The following is a 19228-nucleotide window of genomic DNA, read 5'->3' as shown; positions in this document are numbered from 1 at the left end:
CACTTAAATTTATTTGTAAATGAGACACATTTTTTATTTATTTTTTAAAAATATGTAATGTATTTATGAAATTCCAAGTACCTTCTCTCAAATGGTCAAGATACTTACTAAAATAAATTTAGTTGTAAGATGATAGTAAATGAATAAGAACATAATTACATTATACATAGCTTGAGAAGAGAATAAGTAAAGGACATTTCATATCAATATTAAATGCTCATTTCAGTTTATTACTTACTTAGCCATTCTTAATATCATGATAGCAGTCATTTCTGTCATGCCCACATGACCTATGTCCTGTAATATTTGCTACTGCCTTAGTAAGAAAAACGATACATTATACAAATTATTCCTCCATGGGTTAATTTTCAATTGCATCTATTTTCTTTTCTCAATTTCTTACACTTCCACATTTTCAGAAATTTCAAAATATTTCTTACATTAATAGTATTTAGCAAATGTCTTTTTGCATATGAAGAGTCAATTATAACTCTACACTGAGACTGAGCACACCACTTGTTTTCTTCCAGGTAGATTGCTTTACGATTGAGCGTAAATTTCAAAAACTTGAAGAGAAAGCCTTCCTCACTCACAAGTCTCTATGTCAGTATAATAAACCTCCAAGTCCAATACACCAGGTTTCTGTATCACCAACAATGTGGCAGGATCCATTGCGTACACCATCTGAAGACCAAATCTGGCAAGTATGAGACAGATTTTTACCAATGCAGCATGTGAGATTCACTCTTACTATTGTAAAAGCAATGGGACTGAAGATATATTGTCTAGGTAGTATTTCCAAACAATGAGTAAAAAAAATATATAAAAATCTCCTTAAAAAGCATTTATTTATTAAGGAGAAAATGGCTAATCTAATATGTTGAAAGTTATAAAATAAAATAAAAAGTCAAGGAACTCATATAATCATATGTTCCAAATGTATTGTGAAAAGTTCAGTGGGAGGAAAAAAACTCTATTGAAATTTCTAGGTATTGGAATATCAATTTGGTAAGCAAAATTTTCTTTAAAAATGTATGCCATCCAATAAACATTTAATAATAACTTATTATTAAAATAATATTTTATGTACTTTAAATGATTGTGGTTTAATAAATATAAGTGAAGAAATAAGACACATTTCCTCAAGACATGGTTGTTACTAAAATATATATTTGGCTGGCAATTCTGTAAGTTAGCTTTCTTCTAGAATTCAAATTAAATTATATTTGAAATTATAATAATAATTGAAAAGGATATGTAACTGTATAAGAAGAAAGCTCATAATAAACAACTTTAAAGTTCTAGACATAATTGACATGATAATTATAATAAATCTGAGCCTACTGTTATTCCTAATTATTTCTACATTTTTTGAAGTAAGGCTATTACTATCATTTATATATATGTGACAAAGTAGATTTACAGTTGTTCATATAGAAAATAATACAATAATTAACAAATAATAATATAAGAATAAACTGTTTTGCATACTCACAACTGTAAACCTACTTTTGCCCCACCGTGTGTGTGTGTGTGTGTGTGTGTGTGTGTGTAAAATAACAATTGTGCAAAGTCCACTAGAGGACTTCTGATCTGGATGGCACATGCGGCACGTTCCATGACCTAACTGGTTTCCAATGAGCCTCAGTAATTTTTAAACTATTTTAAATATTAGCACATGTAGGGCCTTTTTCATAAACATAAATTCCAGTGCTTCAGAGAGATAGAACTATAAAGATCCCATGAGAGATTAGAAGTCAGTAGAAGTTCATGGGGAAGGACTGCAGGAAAGGTTTTAGATAGGACATAGCAACTTATGAGCAGTGTTGCAGCCATTTCCCTGAAGCAGGAGGAACCCCCTAGCAACATTTGGTTCAGATATCGAGACTGATGCTGCCACACACATCAAGAGGGTATTAAAATATTTGTTACTGACACACTTGAGGTCTCTGGGGCAAGGAGGGCTGCCTCTCAAGCAAGCCATAAATGGCTTAGTGTTTCTCATTATGATTTAGGGGTGGGGCCTGGGTGAGGGTTCTCCTGAATAGGTAGGAGCTAGTGTGGTTGAATCTCCCACTGATGTCAGAGGAGGGAACATCCAATATTCCTATCTTCTTGCCCAGATGTAGGGCAGGGGAAGGATGGAAGGGTAAGGTGTAAAAGTTGTCAGCTGTCATATGCCCCAAAACTGGGGTCAGAATTTTTGTTACAGAGTGATTTCAGAGAAGCTTGGAGCAACAACACTGCACCTGGGACAACTGATATGATTAGGGGAGATTCCCAGCATGGAAATTGGTAGGCTGCTAATTACTTTACATTTCTGCTCCCACCTAAGAGCTGAAGGGCTGTGATTTTAAGGTGTTCGGCCAAGACAGGGAATTTTTCGGAATAAAAAAGACAAGGAGTACTTTGGAAGGTTGACAACTAGGGAAAGGTCAAGAATACCCTTCGTGGAATCCTTGTTGGAGTTCACTCAAGTTCAATCTCGCCAGAATAAAGCTAGATACTCAGGTCCGGGCAGTTAATTTTCTCACTTCAAAGCAAAGAAGCAGACTCATTTTGAGATGCAGCACAAGGTCTAAGATGAACCCACAAGAAAAAACTGTAAGTAGATAAGGGAACAGCACCATGTCTTGCTAACAACATGTGAAGATACAAAGAACAAACAAAACAATTAGTTTCTTACCTCACAACATATATAAATATGTTCTATATGAACTAATTTTCAATTATGCAAAAAAAAATTTAGGGATGTTTTATTATTTTACAGTTTGGAAGGTTTATTTTTTAAAGTTGCAAAAAGCATAAATCAAGATGGGAAAGAGAACAGATTCAATAATAAAATACTAAAATGTAGAGAGGACACTTTTTAAAATAGTAAAGATAATTATCAGGATGAGAGTTGGTATCAATACTGTTATGATTTTGTGCAATTTAAAAACCTGATTTAATAATATATATTTATAGAGAGAAAACATTTCTGACTGTAGTCTGGAATATCAAGTTCCCTGTAGTGTAATGTCCTCAGATTCAGTAACTACATTTTACATGGGATTTTGAAAGAAATCAACCTAATAAATCACAGAGTTATATTTGTCAGAGTCTTCACCTTTAACAATTCTAGATTGTTTGGTTTAAGAGGATTCTTCTAGTAATATCTAATTTTCTTCTTTAAATTTATATAATTAAACTTATATGTAATTCACAGACAGTAAACAGAAATAATGGTTATTCATCACAAGTTTTCTGATATTATTATCATCTGAGAGATGTTAGCATAAACTTATTATCATTGAGAAAGCCTAATAAGCAAATTTTTGAAACTCAATGCATAGTTTAAATTTTGTAACATCCTATGACTCTGACCAGTGACAATATATCAGACGTGCAATGTTATATGAAGAAAAGAAGGGGAATCTTCTCCTCCATCGCACCTGTACAATTTCCCAACCTCAAACATGCACCCATGCGTTCAGATTTATTCTATTTGGACAGCCACTGGGAGAAGTTGGAAAAGGAAAGAATGAATTGCACACTGGCTTTTGAAGTGTGTTATGTATAAGGAAAAAGACAGTAAAATACTGGGAACAAAATTCATTGATGCTGAAGCTTAAATATGTTCATCCACTTTTGAGGAGTAGAAGATAAACTTTTTTAAACATTTATTTTTTATTTAAATATAGTTGGCACAAAATCTTATATTGGTTATATTAATTTCATGTGTTTGGAACTGCCTTTTTTATTCCTAAAGAATAAATCACAAACCACATTCTCATGGAAAATAAACAAAAATCCCAAATACTTTAAAAGGTGTAATATTCTTTCTTAATTTTTCAGAGTAAACAAAACTGATCAACTGGTTAATGAACATTTGAGTGGCAGCTATTTCTATCTTAAAATTGCAGTCAGATTTTGAAAAGCCTCTGTTGAAAGAAAATAACAAATAAAGCATGCACTTTACCCCATTTTAGGAAAAAAAGTAAAAACTTTTTATAATTTAAAATATTCTCTAATTAGAGGTGAGAGATTTTTTCAGATATTGGAGAGTATAAACATTGTGGTATAAACATTTCAATATAAGAGATAGAGGATGATTCTATAATGCATGCATTTTTAATATTAATAAAATATAATAAATTATCTACTTTATAAAAGATTAAATAGCTTCAAAGAGCCATGTTGAAAGTTTAAAAAGCAAGAACAATTAAGAACAGAAGACATATCCCTACAGCATAATAAAACTCTAATTAGAGGTAATATATTGTTGACCTGATATAATAGAAAACTGAAATTGATAATGTGGAGAGTGAAAACTTGTTATAATCAATCAGTTCAAGATATAAGAGAAACAGATATTGATATATAGTATCCAAACCAGTAATCTGTTTAATGGTTATCAGTTTTAAAAATGAACCAGAAGAAAATGAAGCAGAGGAATAAGGATACAATAGGAAATAATTTACTGAGCTTGAAGAAATAGCTGGAAAATCATATTAGAAAGGATTTTGTTTGCCAGGCTATATGTACCAAAATTAAACACATTTTGATGACTTTTTGAAAATATAAGTAGCCACTATATGGCACACTATATTCCAGATCATGGCATACTCTTTACAGATATTTTCCTGCAATTTATTATGTGTTATTAAGCCTGTACGTTCCAATGGATTTATATCCCATTTATCATTAATCCTCAAAATTTTTATCTCATTTAAAAGATAGAGAACCGCCTGGCCGGTTTGGCTGAGCGGTTAGAGCATCCACCCGCGGTCCCGAGAGACCCGGGTTCGGTTCCCGCTAAGGGCGTGTTCCTCGGTTGCAGTTTGTCCCCGGCCCTGGTTGGTCGTGCGAGTGGCAGCCACTCGATGTGTCCCTTCACATCGATGTTTCCCTCTCTCTCTCTCTTCCTCTCTCTCCCTCCCACTCTATCTGTGCAAAATAAATAAATAAATAAAAATAAAAAAAAGATAGAGAACCTAAATCTAAGAAGCATTTTATAATATTCCAAGTTCACATAGGTAACAGGCATAAAACAAGATTTTAAACCATGGACATGTCACTATAGTGTAATGTCCTCAGATTCAGTAACTACATTTTACATGGGATTTTGAAAGAAATCAACCTAATAAATCACAGAGTTATATTTTTCAGAGTCTTCACCTTTAACAATTCTAGATTGCTTGGTTTAAGATGATTCTTCTAGTAATATCTAATTTTACTAGAAATGCTATATTCTTAAAATTATAAATTAAAACCATGACTTTTGAAAGATATTGTGATCTAAAAATTTGTTATAAGGTGGTAAAGGAATGACAATTGAAAAAGGTCAGTTAAGTTAAGCCAGAGATCAAGCACATCAAAAATAGGATGGGTTCTGAAAAGGCAATGATTAGAGGATCAGAGTGTGCTCTCTACTTAGCTATATGCACGTAAGTGTGTGTGTGTGTGTCCCCTTCTATATTTCAGTCATTATGCTACGGAAGTAAATTGCAGGACAACAGAATGTTTGATTTTAATGAAGATTACCCCTAAGCAAGAGTTTACAGGCTAATGAGAGTTATTTCTATTTGAGATAATGAGCTCTGAATTCCAAGACTGTAAAGGTGTTCATTGCTTATGTAACTAAGAATCTAATAGATAAAATACATTCCAGAATATTTTATGCAGTATGAGCTAGATGCTAAACATTAATATTGACCAAGACGTATGCTATCTAGAAGAATGATCAATTCTATGGGAGTTTGGAAACATTAAGAAGTAAAGGTGACATGAGCCAAGTCTTAAACTAAAGTTGACATTATCTAGTTGTGTTTGATGATTAGGACCTCACACCATTCAAATTTACTTTTCTCAAAACCTTAGTCCTCATATCAACAAAACTTTTGAGTAGGAACACTGTGTCTCTCCTACCACTCCACTCTAATCATGCTAGTAATTAACCACATTTTCTCTCTTCCTACATTATTCAATTTTCTTTTGGCTCTTCAAACTGCATACACTTCTTCCTCTCTCAGTCTTAGTAGGTGGGGGGGGGGGGGGGCTACATATTCACTTTAAATATCTCATTTATTCATTAATTCCTTGGAATTTATCAGCATCTGTGCCTATGCCATCCTTTCCTATTCTTTTAAAATGCTTTTTATTTTCAATTAGAGAACACTTTCTCCACTGTAATTTAGCTTTTCTTTGGCTATTTAAATTATTAATCACAGTTCTCTTTTTCATTTTTCATTTCTAGGAAGCTGCAATTTCACACTCCCCACGGAACCACTGCAAATCCCTGAGGGAAGGGACTGGACAAAGGGCAGATGGATTCGTGTGCAGTAAAGTTGGGGTGACATTGGGAAAGTGCCTGTCAGTCACACCTGGGAACAGAAATCATTGACTAGAAGTAGGTGGAGCCAATTCAAGCCCATGAAAATGTGGCTATACATAATCTCCCAGACAAAAGAATTCTACCTTCTTCACGCTTTTGGCTCTTGGCTCTTGAGGCTGTCTTGCATTTGTCGATGTTCCTTCCATAGACATGTGGCCTTGGGGACACCACACACAATGAACTGATGGACTACATTGGGTATACAAACTAAACTAGTCTGATGCTTGATTGGACTATGTTTTGACATGGAACAGAACTCTGGATATTGGCTTTAATCTTAGCTTTGTGGAAAGTAAAATGGGACTTCTCCTTGGCAGGATGAAGAGAAATGGGACCTTGGAAAGACAGGGACTTAATTTCACAGAGGTAAAGTTTTCTACAATATCTTATCCTCCCATGCGAATCTCAGAAAATTCTTGTTCTAGTGACATCAAAAGAAACTCACACCCCCAACAACAGGTAGGGGCAGGGAGAGCTCTCCACCAATAACTCTCCCATTTTTATACAAAAAAAAAAAAAATTACAAAATTTAGAGAAATTTTAGAAAAATGCAGAAAATCAACATGTAGATATTGTAAAATATCAAAATCCCCCAAGAAAGCAAGAATCTCAAGACAGGTGGCAAAAATACTCATTTTACTGAACTATCAACTATTCTAACCAAATAAGAGGTTTAAATGAATGTCAAAAGTATATTTTGGTTTACATTATTTTATATCATTTTCAAATAATATTGTTTAAATAGTTTGTTTATATTGACATATTTAAATAACCAATATAATCAAGATTTAAATAAGAAAATTCTACATTAATGTAAAAATTTTACCAAACCCAATAATATTAAATAATTAACCAAATATAATGGCTGTTAAAATCTATATATGATTTTGGAGGGCCATTTGTAATAGTTATGATGCCTACTTTGATTTTCTTTTCTCTTCATTTTTAAACATCTCTACTTAGAATAATTTCAACTCTTTCAATTTATTTCTAGTATCTATGTGCAAGCAAAGGGTGAGGAAAAGTTACTTATCAATATACTATAATAGGTATTTAATTAGCTCTTAAAATATTTAAGGAACTTTGTGCACTGGGTATATATTATGTCATTTATTGTTCACATCAAATATTGCTTCTTAGTGTTTTCATTTTTGAGAAATAAAAGATTTAATTAACTGACCTAACTTAGTAAATGGAAAACAATATTTTAAACACAAGTGTTATGTGAATCTCAGTTTCATGTACTTACTCAGCAAGTAAAATGCTCATCATCCCTGAGTTACTCCCTTTGATCATATACATGGGGTTTAATGTGGTAAATTGCTTTAGTAAAATTGTATGGTGTGGATACAGAAGCAGCAGTTGTTTAAAAAAAAAAAAATACTGCTTTGTTTTGATTGTATCATTCTTTAAATATGTGAATACATTACTTTGTTTTTCCAAGCAAATGCCTATGAAAAGCACTACCATCAATATCTACCATCAGCCTAAATTCACAGGGTAACATCAATACCAGTTCTGGTCATAGTCATCTTACAAAGACACACATACCAGCCTTACTTTCCTGCTTCACTTCAGACCATATAAAACTTAACAGAGAAACAACAGGCCAGAGGTTAATATTTCATATCATTGTTTTAAGAAAAGTATTATGTCCCTAGGTACTTGCCATGACAGCATTAGGAGAGAATATACATATGGGCTAAATGATGAAATATGAACAAGACAATTGTGTTTTAAATCCTCTATTATTATGCTAATAGAGTCTTTGAAGGTTGTAACCGGGCACAGCCTACAGGAGTCCACAAGCTCACTTTCCAAGGACTTTCCTGGACATGGGGGAACTGAAGAATGTATTAAAATCTCTTCAGAGGTTAGAGTTCCAGATCTTCAACATACCAAATATCTACTCATAGAAGAAAAGCACTTTCTATATTGTATTGTAAATTCTGGTATGATATTCTGTACCCGTTACATATATATTTCTTAAAGTCAAATTATTTAGGTAAAGTTTAGTGGCTAGTGTATATAGAATAATGCAGTTATTTATTTTTTAAGATGGAAATTTATTCTTAAAATAAGACTTACATGATATTAATCTCTTCTCATTGTCATAGCAACCTTTTTTAATGTACACACTGAATTAAATAACAAGTTTTGCCAGCTATCTTTCTAAAGAAAATGTCATGATAATTATGTCTTGCATTTGCACATAAATTTCTGTATATTCCATTTACTAGTTAAATATAATTAGGTTGAAATAATTTTTGAAATTACAAAACAAGTTTCTATAAACTGTTTTATAACAGACGTTTATAAAAAAAATCTTAAAATATATTAGGAGAAAACATACTAAGTGATCTACTTAAAATATGAGAACAAACCTGTTTTCTTTAACAACTCTTATTCAACAATTGCCATTTAGTGTTGTCTCCAATGACCATAAATCATGTACAGATTAGCAGTAATGAAGTTCACTAATTGAAAGAAATGTTAATTTGACATTATAAGTCCCATTAACCTTTACTTTATTTTTTATAGTTTTCATCAACTTCTAAATTTTTTAACAGTGATAACTCTTGCCATAGAATTTACCAATTTGTAGTTTCAAGTATACCTTTAAATATGAAGATTATTCAACAAGATAAGAGATGAAACAAGAAAAAAAATATATATAAGGTATCTTTGCTTTAAAAGCAATTTGACTTTCTTCAAACTCCAGAATATCCAAATAAAACTCATTGAATATTCAGTCACTAAACTTTTAGCTCTTCAAATAAAAATGAATTCTTAATTCTTTCTACACATTCAAGTTCTAGCACAGAGTTAAGCCCAAGTAGAAACTAAAATACCCCTTGAAATACTATATATATATATATAGAGAGAGAGAGAGAGAGAGAGAGAGAGAGAGAATGCTAAACTTTTAAAAATTATATATTTTCTTCTCTAATTATAATGACCTTTTGTAGAATGTATGTGCAAAGTATATATGATGTATCAATAAATTCAAACAATGGAATGGGCTGTCAAATATTTATTCGTATTAACCATTTCCATTTTCCTCATTTTGATCAGTATGTTTAGTTATTTTCTCAATAATAATAAAGTTTGGGTTTAAAATATACAGCACAAGAATGTTGATAATTTTGTAGCCCAAATATTTCCAGTGTACTCAAATAATAAACCCAGTTAACAAATATTTGTTTAATTCCTACTTATGTTCCACATTCGTTGTTTTCTCATTTATTTATTTATTGGCAGCGAAGTTGACATGACTAGAAGTAGAATAGAAGGAAAACTATAGGATGTAACCAGATTTGTTCATTCAATTTTTGTGGGGAGAAGAATGCATATAGTGAGAAATGGCTTAAAAACTAAAAGAGCCATGGTGGGTGGGCTCAGTTTGTGGAACATTATCACAGGCACCTAAGGGTCACAGGTTCTATTTCCTGTCAGGGCACATACCCAGGGTGTACACTGATCCCTGGTTGGGGTGCATATGAAAAGCAACCAGTCAATGTTTCTCTCTCATATCCACATTTCTCTCTCTCTCTTTTTCCTCTCTCTCTAAAATCAATAAAAAACATTTAAAAAAATAATTAAGAAAAATATAAATTAATTGACTCATTAATTAAGTAATTAAGATTTTTGAGGATTTGAAGAGAAGGTATATTGAATGTGACAGATGATATCAGAAAACTGAAGACAGACAAATAATGTAGCGATTTTTAATGTGTTCACCACAGCTAGTCGAACCAGACCTGAGGAGGGGCGACAGGAGACAGAAAAACACAGAGACTAAGACACAAAGACATTCTAGAGAGAAAAGCTGAGGCCAGGTGAGACGCTGCTCTCTGATCTAGAAACAGTGACCCCGAGTTAGCTCAGCAAGTTTATTATGTAGCCAATCGAAGGGAGGAAGTTCAAAAGCTTCATTGTTCTCAAACACCAAATGTTTCCATCGGCCTCTGAGCTCAAGGACCAGACTGTGGATACATTCTAGCCCATGGCTCAGGATGCTCCTGTGTGGGCCTTGCAGGCACACAGGAACAATAAGAGATCTTGGGCAGAATTTCATGCCTTGCCAGCATACAGGATCAACAAGTGGCCTTGGGACTAAAGGCTCCTGGGTGAGACCGTGCAAACACCACAGGGCCTCGTCCCTGGCACCTGAAGCTCCTGAGTGAGTCCACACAAACACCACAGGAACAAGAGACCTGGTTCAGCCACCCTCCACAACTACGGATTTTGATGAACCTACAGAGTACAGTGGCTTCTCTATGTTAATTAATACTGGTGACATTAAAAGGCAATGAATGTCAGAATGGAGAAAAGAAGCTGTCTACTATTGATATGCTTCAAATACAAATACGTAGCTAGGCTGAAAAATAAAGGCATTGAAATAGATACACCATGTTACCAGTGACCATGAGAAGGATGTTATCTCAGATACTATATACTTCACATAAATTACATTTCCAAAGAGAAAATGTCTTAATGAAAAAAGAAGCTATTTACCAATAAAAAATAAAAATTATATGCACTTAACATACGTTCCAAGTTATGAATTAAAAAGATAGAACTAAAGGAAGAAACTGACAAAAAACAAAACCACAATTTGTATTTTGAAAATTTTTCTCTTAGCAACTGACAAAACAACTAGGCAAAGAATAAGCAACAGCAATATCAAACACTTTGACCAATTAGACAGTTTCTAGAACATTCAGTTTTTTTCAGGGACAAAAGGTATGTGTATCAAATAGACCATGACTTTTATTTATTTATTTTTTTTATTTTTATTTTTTTAATCCTCACCTGAGGACATTTTTCCATTTTTTGTACAGATAGAGTGGGAGGGAGAGAGAGGGAGAGAGAGAGAGAGAGAAACATCGACGCGAAAGGGACACATCAAGTGGCTGCCACCCGCACGACCAACCAGCACAACCCAACCAGGGCCGAGGACAAACTGCAACCGAGGTACATGCCCTTAGCGGGAACCGAACCCGGGTCTCTCCGGACCGCAGGCCAACGCTCCAACCGCTGAGCCAAACTGGCCAGGGCTAGGCCATGACTTTTAAATAAACAATATATTTCAAGGATTAAAATAAAAAAGAATGTTTTCTTTCAAAAATGGAATAAAAATAAAACTCAATAGTAATAAGATATTTAGAAATTGTAGATATTTGGAAGCAGAACAGTACACTTACATGTAATGCATGGGTCTAGGGGGGAAATCACTACAGAAATAAGTAATTGATTTGAAATGAATAATTATAAGAATGAAACATATCAAGATTTGTGGGACAATTTCTCTCCATGAGAAAAACTTTCAGTAAACTAAGAATAGAAGGGAAATTTACATTCTGGTAAAGGGTGTCTATAAAACCTTATAACTAGTTAAAGATAAATTATTAAATGGTGTATTTCCAAGATCTGGAAATGTCAAGGATTCCACTCTAATCACTTTTATTCAACATTATTTTCGAAGTTCTGATGATTTTAAAAAGCCGAGAAAATAATAATAAAATTATACAGATTTAAAAGGAATAAATTTATTTGTAAATAAATAATGTCATTTGTATTTCACATATTTTTAATGTAAAATACATAAAGGGATCTATAAAGCAATTGCTAACACTATAATAAACTTAGTATGTTCTCAGGATACAAGGTTCATAAAAATCAATTATGTTTAAAATAAGCTTAAGACTTATTTGGAAGGGGAAGTCAAAATAATTCTATTTATAATAACATTAAAAAAAACTAAAAGTACAGAGGCATAACTTAAAAAATAGATCTCAAGTTCACTGCATTGGAAACTACAAAATGTGTGCAATATTAAGGAAATATTAAGAAATAGGCCCTGGCTGATTTGGCTCAGCAGTTAGAGCATTGGCAGTGGACTGAGTGAGGGGTCTCGAATTTGATTCCCAGTCAAGGGCATGTACCTGGGTTGCAGTGGGAGGTAACCAATCAATGTGTCTCTCTCACATCGATGTTTCTTTCTCTTTGTATTTCCATCACTCCCACTCTAATAACTTGAACAGGCATAATTAGAACAATATAAACCAATAGATATACTTCACCATAATTGAAAAATATAATAAATCAAAAGATACTGTTGCCCTGGCCAGTTTTGCTCAGTGGTTAGAGTGTTGGCCGTGGTCCAGAGAGACCCGAGTTCAATTCCGGCTAAGGGCACGTACCTTGGTTACAGTTTGTCCCCGGCCCTGGCTGGTCGTGTGGGTGGCAGCCACTCAATGTGTCCCTTTCACATCAATGTTTCTCTCTCTCTCTCTCTTCCTCTCTCTCCCTCCTACTCTATCTGAACAAAAAGTGGAAAAATGTCCTCCGGTAAGGATAAAATAAAAACATAAAATAAAATAAAAAAAGATACTGTTAAAAGAATGAAAAGGCAGGAAATATTTTCCTTATATAAGATGTGCTGTCAATATTAGTAATTCAAGAGTACAAACTGCCAAAGTCAAATTGAAATCCCTATCTCCAGAAATAAAGAAAAGTAGAAAAGGAGTTGACAAATTCTTAAATACCTCTAAAATCCCATATCAATTTTTCAGGCAAAGTTCAAAATCAAATAACTTAAATATTTTCTGTTCATATCAGTTCTTACACAGATAACTTCCCCTACACCATAGAGAGCCAGGGCATAATTTAGCAACAATAGAGATTATATCCTCCTAGCTAGAGCAAATCATGAGCCACGGATTTCATTGATCCCACAGATTAAATAATTATCAATTTTTACTCAAGAATCTTAATTACATATATACTTAGCACTAAAATATATGTAGTAGTTGAATAAAATAATTAGATTAATTTCTAAGGAATAAATAAGGTTATGACTAATAATATATCTAATATAAATTTAGGACATTTGGACCAATGAAAATTGAAAAGAGTAACTGTATTAAATGTCAACCCTGTGAATGACCTGAAAGAAAGGATACATATTTTAACTGTTATTATAACACATTATTTAATTTTTAACTTAATATTTTGGCTACCGTAGATTATATGCCAATAAGCAGTTAAGTCATAGTCCAGCATAGCACCCTGGTAACACGCAGCCTAGAAAAAAGAAAATGTGACATATAAAAAGGTCAAATAACAGGTTATTGGTAGTTGCAATGCTGGAAAGATTAAATATTCTATTTTGAAGTTGGAATGGCTAAATTAGAAATTTCTGAAGTGTTCAATTTAGACTGATAATAAAGTTTTCAGTTTTTACAGAATTGACTCTAGGATTATATCCTTTGAAGTTTTTGTGTTTTGAAGGTAGATATTTTCATTTAATTCTTGTAAAGAGAGTTATATTAGAAGAGAGTTACATTGTTTGTGCATTAAGTTATTTATTCAAAAAAATATTTGTTGAGTTTCCTGTATTATCACGAAAATATACTTATACGTTTTTATACATTAAATAAGTTTATTGATGCCCAGGAAAATGAGAATCTTTAAAAAATACTGACTTTAATTATAAAAAGAAATGAAGTAAAAACTATTTGTTAAAATACACTGAATACTTGTCTAATTTTTACATTTCCAGCTCAGTCTTCTTTTTAACTCTCTACATCTTATTATGGCCTGGTTGTGATTTCTAAGTCTCACTCCCCTGGATCAGTGAAATAATCCTACTGATTATACTGTACAGGATGGAATTCAATCTCCCAGGAATTTCGGTTGGCTGTCCTCCATATTCGACACCTGTCTCACATGGACTGTGTTTCTCTCTATTCTTGAATACTTTTTTAATATCAGGGTATAATTTCCTGTTGCATTTACCTGATTTATCTAGAACAACTCTTCTGTAATTCTCTTTGTTTTAAACTTCTTTTGCCTTCCTGTGGTGTTCAAGCTGTTGACAACCACCTCCATTTAACTCCCTTTTCCAGCGCATTCACGAAGCCGTTCTCTCCCTATTCTACTTAGCTGACAATTTTCTTGTTGGAAATTTACTTTCCTCTAATGCTCCTTAAATTATTAAACATTTTCCCATGGACTACTTTATGTTTCACTCTTCACATACACTTAGGGGAAGTTATCAATGCCTGCTTTTATTTGCCACAGATGGTTTTACAATTCTCAAATCTAAAACAACTGCTTAGAAATGTATCCTAAATTCCAGAATAAAACCTCTCTCTCATTTACTTCTACTTAAATGTACTAACAACACTTCAAGTTTAGACAAATTTAAACCAAACACTTCCCCACATTGCTTCTATAAATTTGAATGTACATACTTTATTTTTAACTTAATAAATTGTGCTGTCAGTCTGATAAATTATGTACTAGAAATTTCCTCAGTGAGTATATTTATTTCATTTTTTAAGTATTTTTTTTTCTTTTTTTGCATTTATTTTCAGATAGAGTGGGAGGGAGAGAGGGATGAAGAGAGAAGGAGAAACATCTATGTGAGAGAGACACATCGACTGCCTGCCACCCACACAACCCCAACCGGAGCCGGAGACAAACTGCAGCCGAGGTACACGCCCTTAGCAGAAACCGAACCCAGGACTCTCTGGACCGCAGGCTGATGCTCTAACCTCTGAGCCAAACCGGCCAGGGCCTAGGTATTTTTTTAATCCTCACCCCAGGATATTTCCATTGATTTTAGAGAACAGGAAAGGGAGAGAAAGAGTGAAAGCCAAACATTGATGCGAGAGAGAAACATCAATTGATTGTCTCTGTACACACCCTACCAGGTATGGAACCCACAACCTAGTTATGTGCCCTGACTAGAATTGCATCTGCAACCTTTTTGGTATAAGGGACAATGATCCAACCAACTGAGCAACCTGGCCAGGGCAGGTCATTTTTTAATTAATGATTTATACATGATCTTGTAAAGTGGCTTAAATTGATAAAATACAGTTGTATTGAGAGCAGAACATTGTAAGTATGCATTTTATTCAGCAAAAGGATTTTACATGAAAACTCTAAGAATCATATATAATAAAAACATATGCAAATCCATATAAAATTTGGCATTATTACTAATATTATTTAAAAGTTAAACTTTTTAATGTGACAAATTTTATATTGAATCATATTTTCAAATTGAATTCCATTAAGTTTTAGATTTATTCCTTTATATAGACCACCTATATTACATTACAAATAAGATTCCCGGCACTTATTATGAGTAGTGTTATGTTTTACAACTTTACATATTTTATTTTAATATACATGCTACACTTTCAAGTAGACCAATGGGCAAAATTGTTGCATGACCTTGCAAATACATTGAAAATAATAGCAGCAACAGAGTGCATAACACAATCTCATTACACTGGTGCTGTTCAGTGATTCCATGTCTCTTCCATTATTTCAAATATTTTGCATAATTCCGTGGCTGGGAGAGATCCACATGAAGATACATTTCAAGACAATCTGAACAAGTCGTTAATTCTCACTTATGACCAAAACTGTTAATATTTCATCAAGTGGAGTTCTCTACTACTGTGATCACTGAAAACTGTATTTGCTGTCAACAGGCTCAATGCCTGACACCAAGTATATAAATCAGAGTATTGCCAGACTTATCAGTGCCCAAGTAAGAATTTCCACTGAGTAAGTCTGAAATACATTCTGAGTAATGAGCTGCCCCCCAAAATAATAAATGCCAAGTTAGAAGAGATGCATTATTCAGTTGAAGATGAGTTAAGGAAAATTTCCTGGGTAGATAAAGTTTTATGAAAGATTTTCATGCAGAAAATTCATTTGGGTATATATTTCTTTTGGATTTCAATGTTCTTATAAAGTTTCTGTTAAAGCTTTGACTCTTTGCAATTTGATTCGAAGTTATCCCCAACCAGAGGATTTTAAAATATACCTAATTAGGCTATAAAATAAAAAATATCTTGTCACTAAGATTTTAAAGCAAAAAACCAACATTTCTACTACTGCTAACACCAATAACCCTCTTCCTCACACCGCTTTTATTATATGTACAACTACTACTTTTACTTTAAAACCCCAATAGTTGAAATACTTCAGTATATCAGGAAATATAATATGACATTAATCAATTAATATTTAATTTAATCTCCAATTGTAAGGATTTTTCTTTTATTGTGGCTCAGATGGTTTAAGTAGTCTGGCCAGGATCAAATAGCTAATGAGTGAATGATCTAGAATTCAAATCACAATTACTCCTTTCCAAGCTCATACAATTTTTATTAATTATAACCCCAATATTGTAACCACCATAAGGCCTAGTACACACAATTTAGGTCCACCACTAAGAACATTTAACAAATTGCCATAAAATAGGTGTATGAAGAAATCTAAATTAAATCCTTAGTCTAGATAGTCTATGCACTTCTTCATCAAAATTTTAGCAAATTATCTTTTGAGTATCAATAGCCTAGTTCTACAGTTTTCATTGAAAGACAAAAGACTCAAAATAACCACTGCAATACTGAAAGTGAAATCAGAGGACTAACAATACCTGACTTTAAGACTTACTTTACAGCTACAGTGATCTAGACAGGAGTTAGTGGAAGAGGAAACAAATAGATTAATGGGACAGTAAAGAAAGCTCATCATCATTATATCCCATGAGGCCTTTGAAAATTGTAATGAATCAGATACAACATCCTTAATCTTATTTTTATCTTTTTATGCATAGGAATCCTTTCTACATGAGGATAAGCATATAGAAGATACATTTACAAAGCTGCTTTAAGTTTTATACGTGCACAGAACTATACCATATAAAATGAAATAATGTAGAGCCATACCAAAGTTTTCTAAATGGTTAAATAAAAACTTTCCCAAAGTATTCACATAATTTATTTACACATCAAGATATTTATTTTTCATATCTGATAACTACTTAGATAGGGCAAAAGACCAAGTTATTAACCTCTCTGATTTCAGATTTCCAACATCTCTGATGATAATGCTGGCAAGCTGTGAACTAGTTGGGAGTTGGTTGCCAAAGACAATAGAAAAAGAATGTGCAGGGCCATCACCTGGAACCAAGGTTGAGACAGAAGCCAGGGTGGAATTCCTACCTCAATATCCATACCTCATCGTCTTAGTGATCACAATAATCATTTTATTTCCTAGAAAAGATGAGAGAAATGTTTAGAATTATTCTATAATTATGCTCAATCATCTCAGAATTTAATTTATTCACTGATTTATTTTAAAAGTAGTTTGATTTATTTAAAAAATTGTTTTTTTCCTCCTGTGTAATAATGTGTTTTACTTTTAATCATAATTCTATAAAAATTCTTTTACAAAGAGTAAACCAATAAGCATTGTAAGTTTATATTACACTTTATCATGGTATTCATAGATAAGGATCTACTGAAAATTTATTAAAATAAATATCATTTAACAACATGTAATGCACTCATTATTATTTAATATTTAAATGTATATACCATTAATACAAAATGATTGCATATTTTAAATACAAAGTTCATAGCTTTTCTAAATATCATCAACAAAAGGCAAAAAATAATCTGAGATTTTATAAAATACTGTTTACAATAGCACTAAAATATAAAATAACAATAAGAACATCTAAATGTGGTGAGAAAAACTTTACAAATTTTAGAATGTTAAAAGAAAATAATCTAAAGAAGACCTACATGAATGGAAGCATATTACAAATTAGAATATTCAATAACTTAAAGATTTAATTTTTACCTATATTAGAGATTTTTACCCAGTTTAGACATTTTGTGCCATCTCAGTCAAAATCCCACAAGTGTATGTGTTTGTACGCATAAGTATGTATGAATGAGAAAAACTAGACAAACTGAATTGAAAATGTATATGGAAATACAAAGGGTAACACGTAACTTGTGTGGACAGCTGGAAGGACCAACTCTAATTGAAAACAACACAATCTCAAAGCTACAGTAATTAACAATAAGGAAGTCTGAACAATGAACTACCATAGAAATTACAAAACTTACCGACGCACACATGTTTACTTAATTTGTAGAAAAATGGCATTTCGTGAAGAAAGAACAGTGCTTCCAATAAGTGACTTTGGTCTAATTTACTGCTACGAACAGAAAAACTAGTTTTGCAATGAAGTTCCCTGTAAAGAACAGAGAAAAAGTAAAATAAAAATAAAGAGTTGGAATATGTGATACAACTCTTATTTTCAAATTTTAAAATGGAGAATAGATGGTAATATGTATTCATTCTTGGTGGAAATGTCAATTGATCAACTATAGCAATAGATTGTGCAGTGTCTACTAATGTTTAACATACAAAAATTCAATGACAAAACCGTTTTACTCCCAAATGTGTGTTTAATAATGATGCATATACTTGAACACTGAAAGATGTACAAGAACATTTACAGCAGCATCAAGCAAGAAGCTACCAAATGTCCATTAACACTAAAATATATATTTAAAATTTTAGAAAAAAATACAGCAGACAATAGCTACATGCAACAACATAATTATATCTTACACATGTCAGGTTGAGTAACATAGTCACAAACATCTCATGTATAAATTTATTTAAATAAAGTCCAAAAACAGCCAAAATGCAATTATACTGTTAGAAAACTTGATTCTGTTGGTAGAGGAAAAAAAGAGAAGGTATTAAAAAAGGAATAGAAAAGTGTCTTTGAAAATACTAAAATATATTATTTCACCAGATTTGGATGTGGTTATATGTGATGGTTTTGGATAATTCATTGTATTGTAAATATATAATTTTTCTATACATATTTTATTGTACAAGCAAAAAATTTAAATAACTAAAACAATTTTTTTTTGTCCAGAAACCTGATTTCTTCAATCCAGAAATTTCTAAAATTTAGCTATTCTATTGTCTAACTCTCCTGTTTCAGTA

Source organism: Molossus molossus, unplaced genomic scaffold (genome assembly GCF_014108415.1).
Source record: "Molossus molossus isolate mMolMol1 unplaced genomic scaffold, mMolMol1.p scaffold_m16_p_9, whole genome shotgun sequence".
NCBI classification, from domain to species: domain Eukaryota; kingdom Metazoa; phylum Chordata; class Mammalia; order Chiroptera; family Molossidae; genus Molossus; species Molossus molossus.
This window is presented reverse-complemented; position numbering follows the sequence as displayed.